Raw genomic sequence first — 13,742 nt, 5'->3', positions numbered from 1 at the left:
ATCATCACTGCAACACACAATATAGCTGCCCCCATGTGGTCAAAGATCCTGCCCCCATGTGGACACAAGATGGCCACCACAAGATGGCCAGCAGGAGAGGGCAGTTGGGAGGGACCCGGCCTGCAAGGGAGGGCAGTTGAGAAGGACCAGGCCTGCAAGGGAGGGCAGTTGGAGGTGATCAACCCTACAGGAGAGGGCAGTTAGGGTGACCAGGCCGGCAGGGAGGGAAGTTGGGGGCAAATAGGCTGGCAGCGGAGTGGTTAGGGGGTGATCAGGCTGGCAGGCAGAAGCGGTTAGGGGCAATCAGGAAGGCAGGCAGGCAAGCAGTTGGGAGCCAGCAGTCCTGGATTGTGAGAGGGATCCCAGATTGGAGAGGGTACAGGCTGGGCTGAGGGACAACCCCCCTCCGTGCACGAATTTCGTGCACCGGGCCTCTAGTAAAAGAATAATATGCAAATTGATGTCACTCCAACACACAAGATGGCTGCCCCATGTGGTCAAGATGACTGCCTCCATGTGGACACAAGATGGCTGCCACAAGATGGCCAGCAGGGGAGGGCAGTTGAGAGGGACCAGGCCTGCAAGGGAGGGCAGTTGGGGGCAATCAAGCCTGCAGGGGAGGGCAGTTAGAGGTAACCAGGCCGGCAAAGGAGGGAAGTTAGGGGCAACCAGGCCTGTAGGGAAGGGCAATTAGGGGCGACCAGGTCTGCAGGGGAGGGCAGTTAGGGGCAAACAGGCTGGCAGGGGAGCAGTAAGGCATCAATCAGGCTGGCAGGGGAGTGGTTAGGTGGTGATCACGCTGGCAGGCAGAAGCGGTTAGGGGCAATCAGGAAGGCAGGCAGGCGAGCATTTGGGAGTCAGCAGTCCTGGATTGTGAGAGGGATGTCCGACTGCCCGTTTAGGATCGGGCCTAAACGGGCAGTCGGACATCCCTCGAGGGGTCCCAGATTGGAGAGGGTGCAGGCTGGGCTGAGGGACACCCTCCCCCCCGCCATGCACAAATTTCGTGCACCGGGCCTCTAGTATATAATAACTATCTAGGGTGACAGTTAGGCACTAGACGTACCAAGAGAATCACTTTGTAAATTATATAAATATCAAACCACTATGCTATGCATATGAAACTAATTTAAAATAATATTGAATGTCAATTATAACTGAAAATTGTTTTAAAAAAGAAAATATAGACCTGTCACTTAAAAAAAAGAAAGTAAATGAGATTGGATCAAATTGGACTGAACACATGTCTACTTTCTTTTCCAACCAAAATCTCTTAAAATTACAGCAAAAAAATAAATACTTGAATATGAAAAGATGTCATCCTTTAAATTAAAATGTTGAGAAATTGTTAAAAGATAAACTAAAGCATCTGGAATTAATATAACAAAAGAGAGGTACAAAACTCAATAAAGAAATAATCAAGGAAACAGAATAAATAAGCAAATAGGAGAAAACTAAAAGATGTGAACCATAAAATAAAAATAAGTCATTAAAGAACTTACAGAGATCTTAGAAATTATAAATATAGTCAGGAGAGATGTCCCGTTTCAGTCCTGGTATGTAAAGTGCTTGAAAGTCATCATTCCTGTCTTTAAAACAAGAAAAAGGTGGGCAAACTTAAAACGAATGACTGAGACTATAAGGCAAACTGACACCCCCAAATCTGGAGGCAGGTGCATCTGGAGAGACACAGCAACCAAGATCTGCTTACTTGAAGCAAAAGTCACTGGACCCATAAACTGGTAGGAGCACTTTATGGTAATTTCAATAAACTGCTGAGGTTGAGTGTAAACTAGTGTGAGAATAAGAACTGCCTGGGGGCCATAATCTTAGAGGTGACCCCATATTTTTGTGGGCTTTCCCCTCCAGGAACTCCATCAGGTTTTTAGCACGAGGATCCAAAAAAGATCCCCTCCTCTCAGTCAGGGGAACGGGAAGAGGAACCATTATGAAACAAGCCCAGACAGAGCCTTTTCCACAGCAAAGGCCTCTTCTCCAGACGAAAATACCTATTAGAGCACAACTCTGAAACCGAATCCCAGTAGGAGGAAAGGAAGTCCTATGAGGTTCAACTTCTTCTAGCTTTCTTGTTTCACCTGAGGAGAGGGGAGAAATCCAACAACCCATTGTCAACAGGGGACAGGACTTCAAGGAATGGATCCGGAACACTATAGACAGGGAAGGGAGTAGGAAGGAAGGGGTGAAAAGCTATACCACTGTACAAACACTTGTGAAAAGTCACAGCCATGAGACACAGGCCCAACTTAAAATATGATACTTTATCAAAAGATTATAAAATGGTCCTCCTCCTCCAAATCTTAATACCATACAAATGTAACAGTGGGTTACATGCAAAAGAATGGCAAGAAACACTTCGAGGAACACAACATAGGAAAGTTCCAAAGTCAAGCGTGGAGGCCAAAACACCAAGTACATCAAAGAAATTTGAAGCCTCTGGTATCTAGAGCTACAATAAACATTACACACAACCCAACTCCTAACTAGATTAGCATAAATCCTCACACTAAAGGCCTGTTTACCTCAGTTCCATTATCTGACACAAAATACCCAACTTATTTTTTTAAATATATTTTATTGATTTTTTACAGAGAGGAAGTGAGAGGGATAGAGAGTTAGAAACATCAATGAGAGAGAAACATCGATCAGCTGCCTCCTGCACACTCTCTACTGGGTATGCGCCCGCAACCAAGGTACATGCCCTTGACTGGAATCGAACCTGAAACCCTTGAGTCTGCAGGCCAACGCTCTATCCACTGAGCCAAACTGGTTAGGGCACAAAATACCCAACTTTTAACAAGAAATTATAAGACACGCCAAAAAGCAAGGAAAAATACACAAAAAGTCTGAAGAAACAAAACCACCACCAGAATAAAATACATAACATAGATGTTGGATTTACTAGGTAGAGAATTTGAAATAACTATTACTAATATGCTGAAGGACTTTAATGAAAAAGTGAGTAACATATAAGAACAGATAAGTAAACAAGAGGCAGAATTCTAAGAAGAAACAAAAGGAAATGCTGGGAATAAAAAACACAGTAAAGAAAAGAAGAATGCCTTCAATGGGCTCATCAGTAGAAGACATGGCTGAGGAAAGGATCAGTCAACTTGAAGACAGGATGAAGATTTCCCAAACTAAAATAGAGGGGAGAATAAAAAACACAAAACAAAACACACAAAATCCAAAAATGGTGGGACAATATCATAACATATGTGTAACTGAAATACCAAGAGAAGAAAGGAGGAATAGAGAAAAAATATTTGAAGTAATAATGGCTGAGATAAACACCAAATCACAGGTCTAAGAGACTCAAGAGAACATCAAACAAGATAAATATTTTCAAAATTTATTCCCAATCATATCATATTCAAACTGCCAGCCCTACCCAGTTTGGCTCAGTGGATAGAGGGTTGGCCTGGAGACCAAAGGGTCCTCTGTTCGATTCCCGTCAAGGGCATGAACCTCGGTTGCAGGCTCCTCCCTGGCCCGGGCCCTGGTCAGGGCTTGTGCAGTAGGCTTTAGATGTCTTTCTCTCACATCAATGTTTCTCTCTGTCTTTCCCTCTCTCTTAAAAAAAAAAAAAAAAAATCAATGGAAAAATATCCTCAAGTGAGGATTAAAAAAAAAAGGAAAAGAAATCCAAACTGCCAAAAACCAAAGCCAAAGAAATTCTTGAAAGAAGTCAGAAGGAAGAAAAAAATCACCTTATCTATAGAGAAACAATAAAAATTAAAATGAACTACTTGTCAAAACCACATAAGAAGAGAGTAGAATGAAATACTAAGTGTGAAAATAAATAACCACCAATCTTTAATTCTATATCCAGCAAAATTATCCTTCAAAAGTGAAGGAGAAATACTTTCTAAAAGAAAAAAAATCTTATAATCCAGCAATTCTACTTCTGGTTATACACCCAACAGAATTGAAAGCAGGTCTCAAGGAGATATTTGTACACCCATGTTCATGTAGCATTATTTCAATAACTAAAATGCGGAAGCAACCCAACTGTCCCTCAGTGGATGAATGGATAAGCAAAATATGGTATATACTAATGGAATGTTTTTCAGCCATAAAAGGTTAGGAAATTCTGACATATGATATAACATAGATGAATCGTGAGGACATTACACTAGGTGAGATAAGCCAGTCACAAAAATCACACATATGAGCTACTTAAGAGTAGTCAAAATCAAAGACAGAAAGTATAATGGGGGTGCCAGGGACTGAAGGGAGAGGAGAATGGGAAGTTATTAATTTGTACAGTTTCAGTTTTACAAGATGAAAAGATTCTGGAGATTGGTTGGTGGTGATGGTTGCTAAACAATATCAATGTACTTAAAGCCAATAAACTGTGCACTTCAAAAATGGCTGCAATAATAAATTTTATGCTATATGTATTTTGAACAATAAAAATAATAGGAGAAAATATTGGCAGGAGAAGATAAGGGAAAAGGAGATAGAGGACAAGGATAGCTAGAACAAAAAACCATGGGCATGGGCAATTCCAACTCAAGATAAAATTCAAGAAATGAAGGGATCATGAAAGGAAGCAGATTACAAATTATTTTCCTAGGCCCTGTCCATGAGACTCAGTTGAATTTTGTAACAGAACAATGACACCAAAATTTTGAGTAGGAATATTCCTTTTTTAAAAACAATACTCCACTGAGGATACGTTTACTGATTTTTTATTTTTTATTTTTGAGAGATAAACATTAATAGGTTTCTTTCCTTATGTGCCCCGACTGGGGATCGAACCCACAAACTTTTGGTGTATGGGACAATGCTCCAACCAACTGAGCTACCTGGCCCTTTTTACATAAACTCAATTTTTAAAAATATCTTCATGTGTTAGATGTAGTTTAAATATCCTTTCATTGGAAAACCATGTGACTAAGTTACAATGAATTCAGTAAAATTAAAACAGAGGGATGAGCCCAGCTGGAGTGGCTCTGTTGGTTGAGTGTCACCCTGAGCACACAAAGGCTGCCAGCTCAATTTCCAGTCAGGGCACATACCTGGTTTGATCCCTGGTCGGGGCACGTAAGGAAAGCAACCTATTGATGTTTCTCTCTCACATCAATGTTTCTCTCTCTTTCTTTCTCACTCTCTCTCAGCATGTTCTAGGGTGAAGATTAGAAAAAAAAAAAAAAAGCAAAGGGATGAAGAATGATATACGATGCTAACACTAGTCAAAAGAAAGCTGGAGCCCTAGTTGCTGTGGCTCAGTTAGTTGGTTGGGTGTTATTCCATACAACAAAGAGTTGCTCGTTCGATTCCTGGTCAGGGCACATGCCTGGGATGCAGGCTAGATTCCTGGTAGGGAAGTGCAGGAGGCAGGCGATCAATGTATCACTCTCACATAAATGTTTATCTCTCTCTCCCCCTCTCCTTCCCTCTCTCTCTAAAAAATCAATTTAAAAAATCTTCTTTAAAAAAAAGTTGATCCCTTTAAAAAATGATAAAGGAAAGCTGGAGTAGCTAGCTATATTAATTTTAGACAAGTATACTTGAGAACAAGAACAATTATCAGGATTAAAGAGTGACTATATATAATAAAAATGTTGTCAATTCTCAAGAGATGACATAACAATTCCAAACACACATGTACCAACAAAAGAGTGCCAAAATATATGAGGAAAAATTGACAGAACTGCAAGGAGAAACAGATAAATTCACTATTAGAGTTAGAGAGTTTCGCCACCCTCTCTCAGTAAATCATAGATCAAGCAGGAAGAAAATTAGTAAGGACATAGATGACCTGAAGAGTATTATCAATCAACATTATCTAACTGACATCCTACTTAATAAAATAGTAATATGCAAATTGACCGCACCTTCGCTACGCACAAGCCACACCCACCAGCCAAAGCCACACCCACCAGCCAAAGCCACACCCACCAGCCAATCAGGGCGAGTATGCAAATTACCCAACAAAGGTGGCAGTTAATTTGCATACGCTGAGGGAGGGAGGAGTGAAGACTGAAGACCACTTAGAAAGAAGAGGGAGGAAAAGTGGGAAGCAAGGTGGCTGCCAGAGGGAAAGCCTGGGCGGGGTGGGGTGGGGCGGGGCAGACGGCAGCGGCCCGCGGGTGCAGGTGTGGCGGCCGCCACGGCGGCAGCGGCAGCGCACCCGGCCGCAGCGGCCGCTTGCAGGATTCTTCCTGCAAATGGGCTACTAGTTTATAAAATATTCCAACCAACAATAGCAGAATACAAATTGTTCTTAAGTTTACATGGAAAATTAACCTAGAGAAACAGCGTCTGGGTATGAACACATTTTAACAAATTTAAAATAACAGAAATCATATATAAAGTATGCTCTCTGATAAAAATCAAATTAAATGAGAGATAAGTAAGATAAATGCAGATAGAAAACCCTAAATATATGGAAATAAATACACAACTAAGTAATCCATGGGTCAAAGAGGGAGTCACAGAAAATTAGAAAACATAATATATACACTTTGAATAATTCCAATGGGTTAAACCTGAAAAGAAAGAAACATCAATTGAGCTATCAGCTGTTATAGTGTGTATACATTTTGGGGGAACACCTTGTATTTTGAACAGAATGAAAATGAAAACACAATTTATTAAAACTTGTGCGCTGCAACACAAGCAGTATTTTAGAGGGAAATTTATAGCATTAATACATATATTAGTAAAGAAAAAATCTAAAATCAATAACCTAAGCTTCCACCTTAGGAATCTAGAGAAAGAACAACAAGTTAAGACTCAAGCAAGCAGAAGACAGGAAATAATAAAAATTAGTGTAATAATGAGTGAAAATGAAAATAGAAAAACAACAGAGAAGATAAAACTAAAAGCTGATTATTTGAAAATATCATTAAGTTAGTAAACCTCTACCAGGCACCAAGAAAAAGGAAGCCATAAATTACTGATGTCAGATATGGAAGATCTTATATGCATTAAAAGGATAACATATTTGATAACTTAGATGAAATACACTAATTCTTTGAATAACAAACTATGAAAACTCACACAAGGAGAATTAGATAACCTTAATAGCCCTATGTCTACTAAAAAGAGAGTCAATAATTAAAAGCCTTCTATAAAGAAAGCACCAGACCCAGATGATTCTATTGGTGAATTCCACCAAACATAGCATAAGTATTACTAATTCTTTACAATTTCCTCAAGAAAATAGAACAGTTCCTAAGTCATTTTATAAAGAAAGCATTATCCAATTATCAAAACCAGATAGACATTACCAGCAAACCAAAATATCTCATGAACACAGATGTAAAGATCCTTAAGAAAATGTTAGCAAATAACTGAATAAATGAAGGAGAACATATAAATCTCCCATGCAGAAGAATCCTAAAGTTTGTGTAGACACTCTGTCCATAAGGAGGTGGATTCTAACTCCCTGCTCTTTAAGTGTGGGTGTGTGCAGTGACTGCCGAAGTGTACAGTATGGAAAAGGAAAAAAAGGATGCTACAGCAGAGACACCTGAGAAGCACTACCTTAGCCAGGTAACCAGGGTCAACATCCATAGTGATTAGTCATGTTGATAAATATATACTCTTGGTATGATGAGATGAGAATGGAAATCCTCCTCCCAAAAAAAATCCATATTCCCAGTACAATCATGAGAAAAATATCAGACAAATCTTAAATGAAGGACATTCTAAAAAATACATAACCAGTGCCAACGTCATCCAAAACAAGGAGTTTGAGAAACTGTCACAGACAAGAGGAGCCTAATGAGCTATAATAACTAAATGTAATGTGGTATTCTGGATAGTATCCTGGAACAGAATAAGGACATTGAATTAAAAACTAAGAAAATCTGGCCCTGGCTGGCATGGCTCAGTGGTTAGGGCACTGGCCCACACACTGAAGGGTCACGGGTTCAATTACTGGTCAAGGGCACATACCTGGTTTGCAGGTTCAATCCCCGGCCCTGGTCGGGGCAGGTGCGAGAGGCAACTAATCAATGCGTTTCTCTCACATCAATGGTTCTCTCTCTCTCTCCCTCCCTCCCTCCCTCTCCCTCTCCCCCTCTCTCTCTCTCTCTCTCTCTCTCTCTCTCTCTCTCTGCCTCCTTCTCCCCTTCTTCCACTCTCTCTAAAAATCAATGGGGGGAAAAATATCCTCTAGTGAGGATTAACAAAAAATAAAAGTAATAAAATAAATAAAAACTAAAGAAATCTGATTACAGTATGGACTTCAGTTAATAAAAAAATTAATGTTATTTAATTAACTGTTACAAATGTGTCATACTAATAGGTGTTAACAATAATTCCCTCTGTAACTATCTTTATAACTTTTTCATAAGTATAAAACTATTCTAAAACCAAATGCTTACTTAAAATACAGCCATAAAAACAAACTGGACCCAAATAAAGGTAAAATTAGTGGACTAGAAAGGTATTTTGCCAGAACAAAACACTCAAAGACAAGAAGAAGCATGTAGAAAAAGTCTAATAAGAGATAACAGAACAAGGAGCAAAAGCAATACATAACATCATAAAATTTTGCTGGGCCTAAACAGATGTACATCTCTTTTTTAAGGGACTAGTCCATAAACTAACTAACTAATTAACTAACCAACTAACTAACTAATCCATGCTGAACAATATGAATTGGGGTGGAGAAAGTAAGAAACCCATACCATAAAACAGCAGAATTCAAAGATAAAAATTCCAAAAGCTTACAGAGAATAAAACAGGCATTATCTATAATAAAGATTTCTAAAAAGTATGCTGAAAGATAATAAAACTTTCTATGAGAGCAAATAAAATATTTTCAGATATGCAGTCTTAAAAATTTACTTCTCATACAATCTTTCTGAGAAATTTACTATAAGGCATACTCTAGCAAAATAAATTAAAAACACCAAGTACAAGACAAGAAAATAGAAATTACAGTCCAAAGAATATACTTGAGGGAAGGCACAGTATACAAGAAGTATACTAATGTGATAATGTTTTCAAATTCTTAGTGAGGGGAAAGAGATGATGATTAACCTTAAGTGCTACTGGGAAAAAAAATGGCTAAATACAAGACCAAATTTTAAGGGGAGCCTCGTGATAAAAAGAAACAAATTAAGATGGGTGAGCAGGACTCATAAAGACATAAAGACAGTAAGTGTAAAGCTGTCCAAAGTTTATGACCCTAAAACAAAAGGACATCAAAAGCTTGAAAATAAAAGAGCACAAAATATATATCAGGCAATGCTATTAAAAAGAAAGCAGATACAGTAATGCCAATATTAGACAAAACATAATTGAGGATAACAAGATTTACTAGTAATCAGGGCGAAACAATGTTTCTTGCTAAGATAAATACCATGTTTTATTCTAAGGTACACTTTTTCACATTTTTATGTCTCTGAAATCAGGATGCACTTTATAATCTAAGGCATCTTAGATTTGATAAAACCTAGTAATCCACCAGAAAAATAAGTGATTCCTAATGCATTAACAACATAGCTTCTGAAAATAGAAAGCAATAACAGAAACACAAGAATTGAACAAATCTATACTCGTACTTTTCTTAAAAATATTTTTTCTGATGGACGCAGGAGGTGGCTAATCCTGCTTATCTATGAAATGCAATTAACACATCAGTTGCACCTATTTCCCGAATGCAGAGTGACCCTTCTGTTATTTAAAGATGTAAAAAATGCTGGAAACTTGAGAAAAAAGGCCATGGAAGGTGCTATTGATAGTTCATTGATAAACCCTACAGTGATTGTTGATCCATTTCAGATACTTGTAGCAGCAAACAAAGCAGTTCATCTCTACAAACTAGGAACAATGAAGATGAGAACTCTTATCTATTGAAATTATTTTCAACCTGTCCCCAAATAACAATATTTCAGAGGCTTTGAAAAAATTCGGTATCTCAGCAAATGACACTTCAGTTTTAATTGTTTACATTTAAGATGGAGAAAAACAAATAGTTAAAGAAGACCTACCAGTAATAGCTAAGGTAGAAGGTCAGCAAGTTTCCCTGAAAAATCTTCCTGAAATAACAAATATTACGGAAGTCAAAAAGATATATAAACTATCTTCACAAGAAGAAAGGATTGGGACATTATTGGATGTTGTCATTTGTAGAACGTCAACAAAAGATGTTTTGTGAAATGACAGAAGCATTAAAAATGTTCAGCATTTATAAAAAATTTTTTTTCTTAGAAATTGGCAGATTAAGTAAACAAAAATTAGGTAAGGCTCGAAAGGATTTATGAACACAATTACTAAGTTGATCCAATAGATATTTACAAGCAATTAATATCCAGCAAACATAATACCCATAAAACTGACACCAAAATACGGTCCCTGAATTATATTACAAAAAGCATTTCAAATCCCAATGAATTTAGAAATGTGGTCATCTGCTGACAGTAAGGGAACAGTAGGTTTGAAGAGCAGGAAGGTTTAAAATAATTAACATGGAGGGAAGGGAGAGGGAGTAGACTAGAAATAGGAGTATGCAATAGGATTTCCCAGCAGTCTGAGGCCCACCTGAAGGTGGTGCTTACAAATTTAGTATGGGTGTTCCTGGTTGTGAGAGAACAATATACTCCAAAATGAAATAACTTAAAGCTATTCCAATACCTGAAATGTCCATCAGCACAGTTGCTGAACAGCTAGAAGTCTGGTTAGGGGCTCAATGTGAACATGAACTCATAGAAGTAGTTTGCCAAGGCTACATGTTCTGAGTATTCAAACAGCTTCAAACAAGGGAGTAAGAGTTCCATGTCGATGATCCCATAGACTTTAGAGCTCCTCCTCCTAGAACTATGTCTCAAAGGTAGAGAAGAACTAATCTGATAACAGAGGAATGTACTCTATTGGAGAGTTTTAGTGGGTATTCTGATAAGCAGCCTTTGCAGTGAACTGCTGGTTTAAACAAATGACTTACATAAACAATTGAAGGAAGTTATAAAATAAAATGAACACAAAATACTCCTCCCATTCTGGCGTGCAGGAGAGATGTTTCCCTTTTAAGGAAGTCATCTGACATTTTCCTGACATCAAAAGCACTAATTTAAAAAGGTGTGCCAGATGCTAATGACGCACCTACCACAGCAGTGAGCCCAGAGAAAAAAAGATAGCCTTCTCTCCTTTGATCCTAAATCAAAATGATGTCTCCTCAGTAAGATTCCAACCACCCAAGGGAAAAGAAAGACAAAATGTATAAAGGTATATCTGCTCATTTGCCCATTTATACCAATAAAAAGGGAAAACTTTGTTCCAATATGCTTAATGATTTACATTAACTCTAATAATAACCAATTTTCAATTACATAAAGTCAAGAGATAAACAGCATTAATATTTTTTCAAGATTCAGATTAAGAAGTCCAAATTCTAGCAGCTTTTATTTCCTCGAAACGTGTAAAAAGTAACAGGATTCAAACAGTACCTAACCCAGAACTTTAACAAAATTATTTTACAAGAAACCACAATTACTCTAATTTGTGAAGGAGTGTAAAATGAAGAGGAACTCAAAAATCAGAAGAACATTGTCACAACTGGAATCCAGCTGAAAAGGCTCTCACATCTTTTTATCATTTGTGGTCTACAATGCTCAGGTAACACTGTACAAGAGGAAACTCAAGAGAGAAATTCTGGTAGTAAACAAGGTAGCTTTTTAAAATATCCATACCACTAAAATATTAGAACATACATAGTAGTTATGAGGCAGTAGCAGCATTTAAATGCTTATACTTTAGAAAAGTATTTCTCAAATTGTGTATCATATTATACTACACTTTTTATTTCTGGTGATCTCTTTAGTGGGCATTAATTGGAAGATATTCTCAATACCAACCACATAACCTAAAGTGAAAATCACACTGATCCAGCATTGAAACTATATGAAATCAAGTCTATAAACAGCCAGATTGTCAGTGATGTCTTTCAGACCTAAATGATATTCTGCCAACTATGACATTATTGCATAATTTAGCATCTTTTAAATATAGCCACCAATTAAAAGATGTTGAGACATACTATCTTCCTTCTGGTGTTTTAGCACTGCATAATGGATTCTTTTTTTGTAACAAAATAATGGCATCAAATTCAAATTCAAGCTTGCTCTCTGATAATCTCTAAATCAATCTTTTGTCCAGGAAAGTCATTTGCAGAATTTCTATTAACTACTAAACATAAAAAACTAGAACTGAGGCACTAAGTTATTACCTGGATCTCACATGTCCTGATCTTACGATTCATGACTTTTGGCAAAGATGAAGTATTAAAGAAACTAATCACACTTTAATTATATTTCTACCTCTCCAGAGCTATTTAAAATCAGAGCAGTCATTATAGCACAACTCAACAGTAATGGAGACAAAGTTTCTTAACCTAAGTAGACTAAGATCATAACAGACTTACACAGAGAATCCCTCTATTTCTATTTGGTGTAAAATTTCAATCTTTTTCTTTCCCTTAAAGTGCCGAAAACTCACAAATCTTATTCTACCTTCCTTGTAGGAGCATCTATCTGACATTTAATAAATACTTACCATGTATGAGCCACTAAGGGATAAAAGATTTTCTTTTCACTGTCACCACCTAGTTAAGGGTCTTATATATCACATCTGATTTGTACAAAGTACTCCTAAGAGTATCACAGATTCCATATTTTCTTCTTGAACCCACTAAACACAGCTTCAATACACTAATCCTCTTAAAGTGCTACTTACTTCTTCCTGTACTTAAAAATTCACAATTATGCTGAGACAACAGACATAAACTAGGACTGTCTCAGGCACACTAGGTGCATGGTCATCCTATAAAGCAAGCATGTCAAACTCGCGGCCAGCAGGCCACATGCGAAAGGCTGCAGAGTTTGACATGCTTGTTATAGAGATACATCTGGCCAACCTTGTTAATAAGTATACACTGAGTGGCCAGATTATTATGATCTCTGAAAGCATAATAATCTGGCCACTCAGTGTATATCCTATATAATAAAAGGCTAATATGAAAATTGTCCCCTCGACCAGGAGTTCAACCAGCAGGCAGGCCGGCCAACCGCCCATGTCCCCTCCCCCTGGCCAGGCTGGCCAGACCCCACCCATGCACGAATTCATGCACAGGGCCTCTAATGTATATATCACACACACTGAGTCTTTTTAAGTCTATCGTGGTTACACTGAGTGGCCAGATTATTATGATTCTGAACGCATAATAATCTGGCCACTCAGTGTAACCACGATAGACTTAAAAAGACTTAACTTTAAGTTAAAAGAGTACAAATTATCTTTGTCTTGAAAACATTAAACCTGCTCAAGTGGTAAAGTGAATTTTAACACTGAAAACCTAGGTCCGTGGTCGGCAAACTGCGGCTCGCGAGCCACATGCGGCTCTTTGGCACCATGAGTGTGGCTCTTCACAAAATAACACGCGCTGGGTGAGCCTATTTTGAAGAAGTGGTGTTAGAAGAAGTTTAAGTTTAAAAAATTTGGCTCTCAAAGAAATTTCAATCGTTGTACTGTTGATATTTGGCTCTGTTGACTAATGAGTTTGCCGACCACTGACCTAGGTTATTAGTCATGACTTTGATGCTAACTAGTGATATAAGGCAAGTGACTGAACTGAGTGAGTCTCCAGGTCAGCTAGACTAGATGTTCAGATCTCTAAAGTCCATTCTACTCGATTCTCTTTGATTTTACATTTTCTTTCCCAATGGCTATATAGTAGGGTCTTTGACAGTGAATCTTGATTTACAAAG

At 38.0% G+C, this 13,742-nt stretch overlaps 1 protein-coding gene and 1 pseudogene across 13 annotated transcripts in view; one reads left to right on the top strand and one right to left on the bottom strand.

Moving 5' to 3' along the window:
• The window catches only part of NEO1 (neogenin 1), a 377,465-nt gene that overhangs the window by 161,324 nt on the left and 202,399 nt on the right, over positions 1-13,742 (bottom strand). The gene's annotated exons all lie outside the window — the stretch shown is intronic.
• On the top strand, positions 8,982-12,898 carry LOC307097613 (EKC/KEOPS complex subunit TPRKB-like; annotated as a pseudogene). Its single transcript has one exon. The product of its transcript is annotated as an EKC/KEOPS complex subunit TPRKB-like (transcript).

The sequence above is a fragment of the Cnephaeus nilssonii genome, assembly GCF_951640355.1.
Source record: "Cnephaeus nilssonii genome assembly, chromosome: 4".
Classification (NCBI taxonomy): domain Eukaryota; kingdom Metazoa; phylum Chordata; class Mammalia; order Chiroptera; family Vespertilionidae; genus Cnephaeus; species Cnephaeus nilssonii.
The sequence above is the reverse complement of the archived record's forward strand: the minus strand, read 5'-3'. Positions and strand labels throughout refer to the sequence as shown.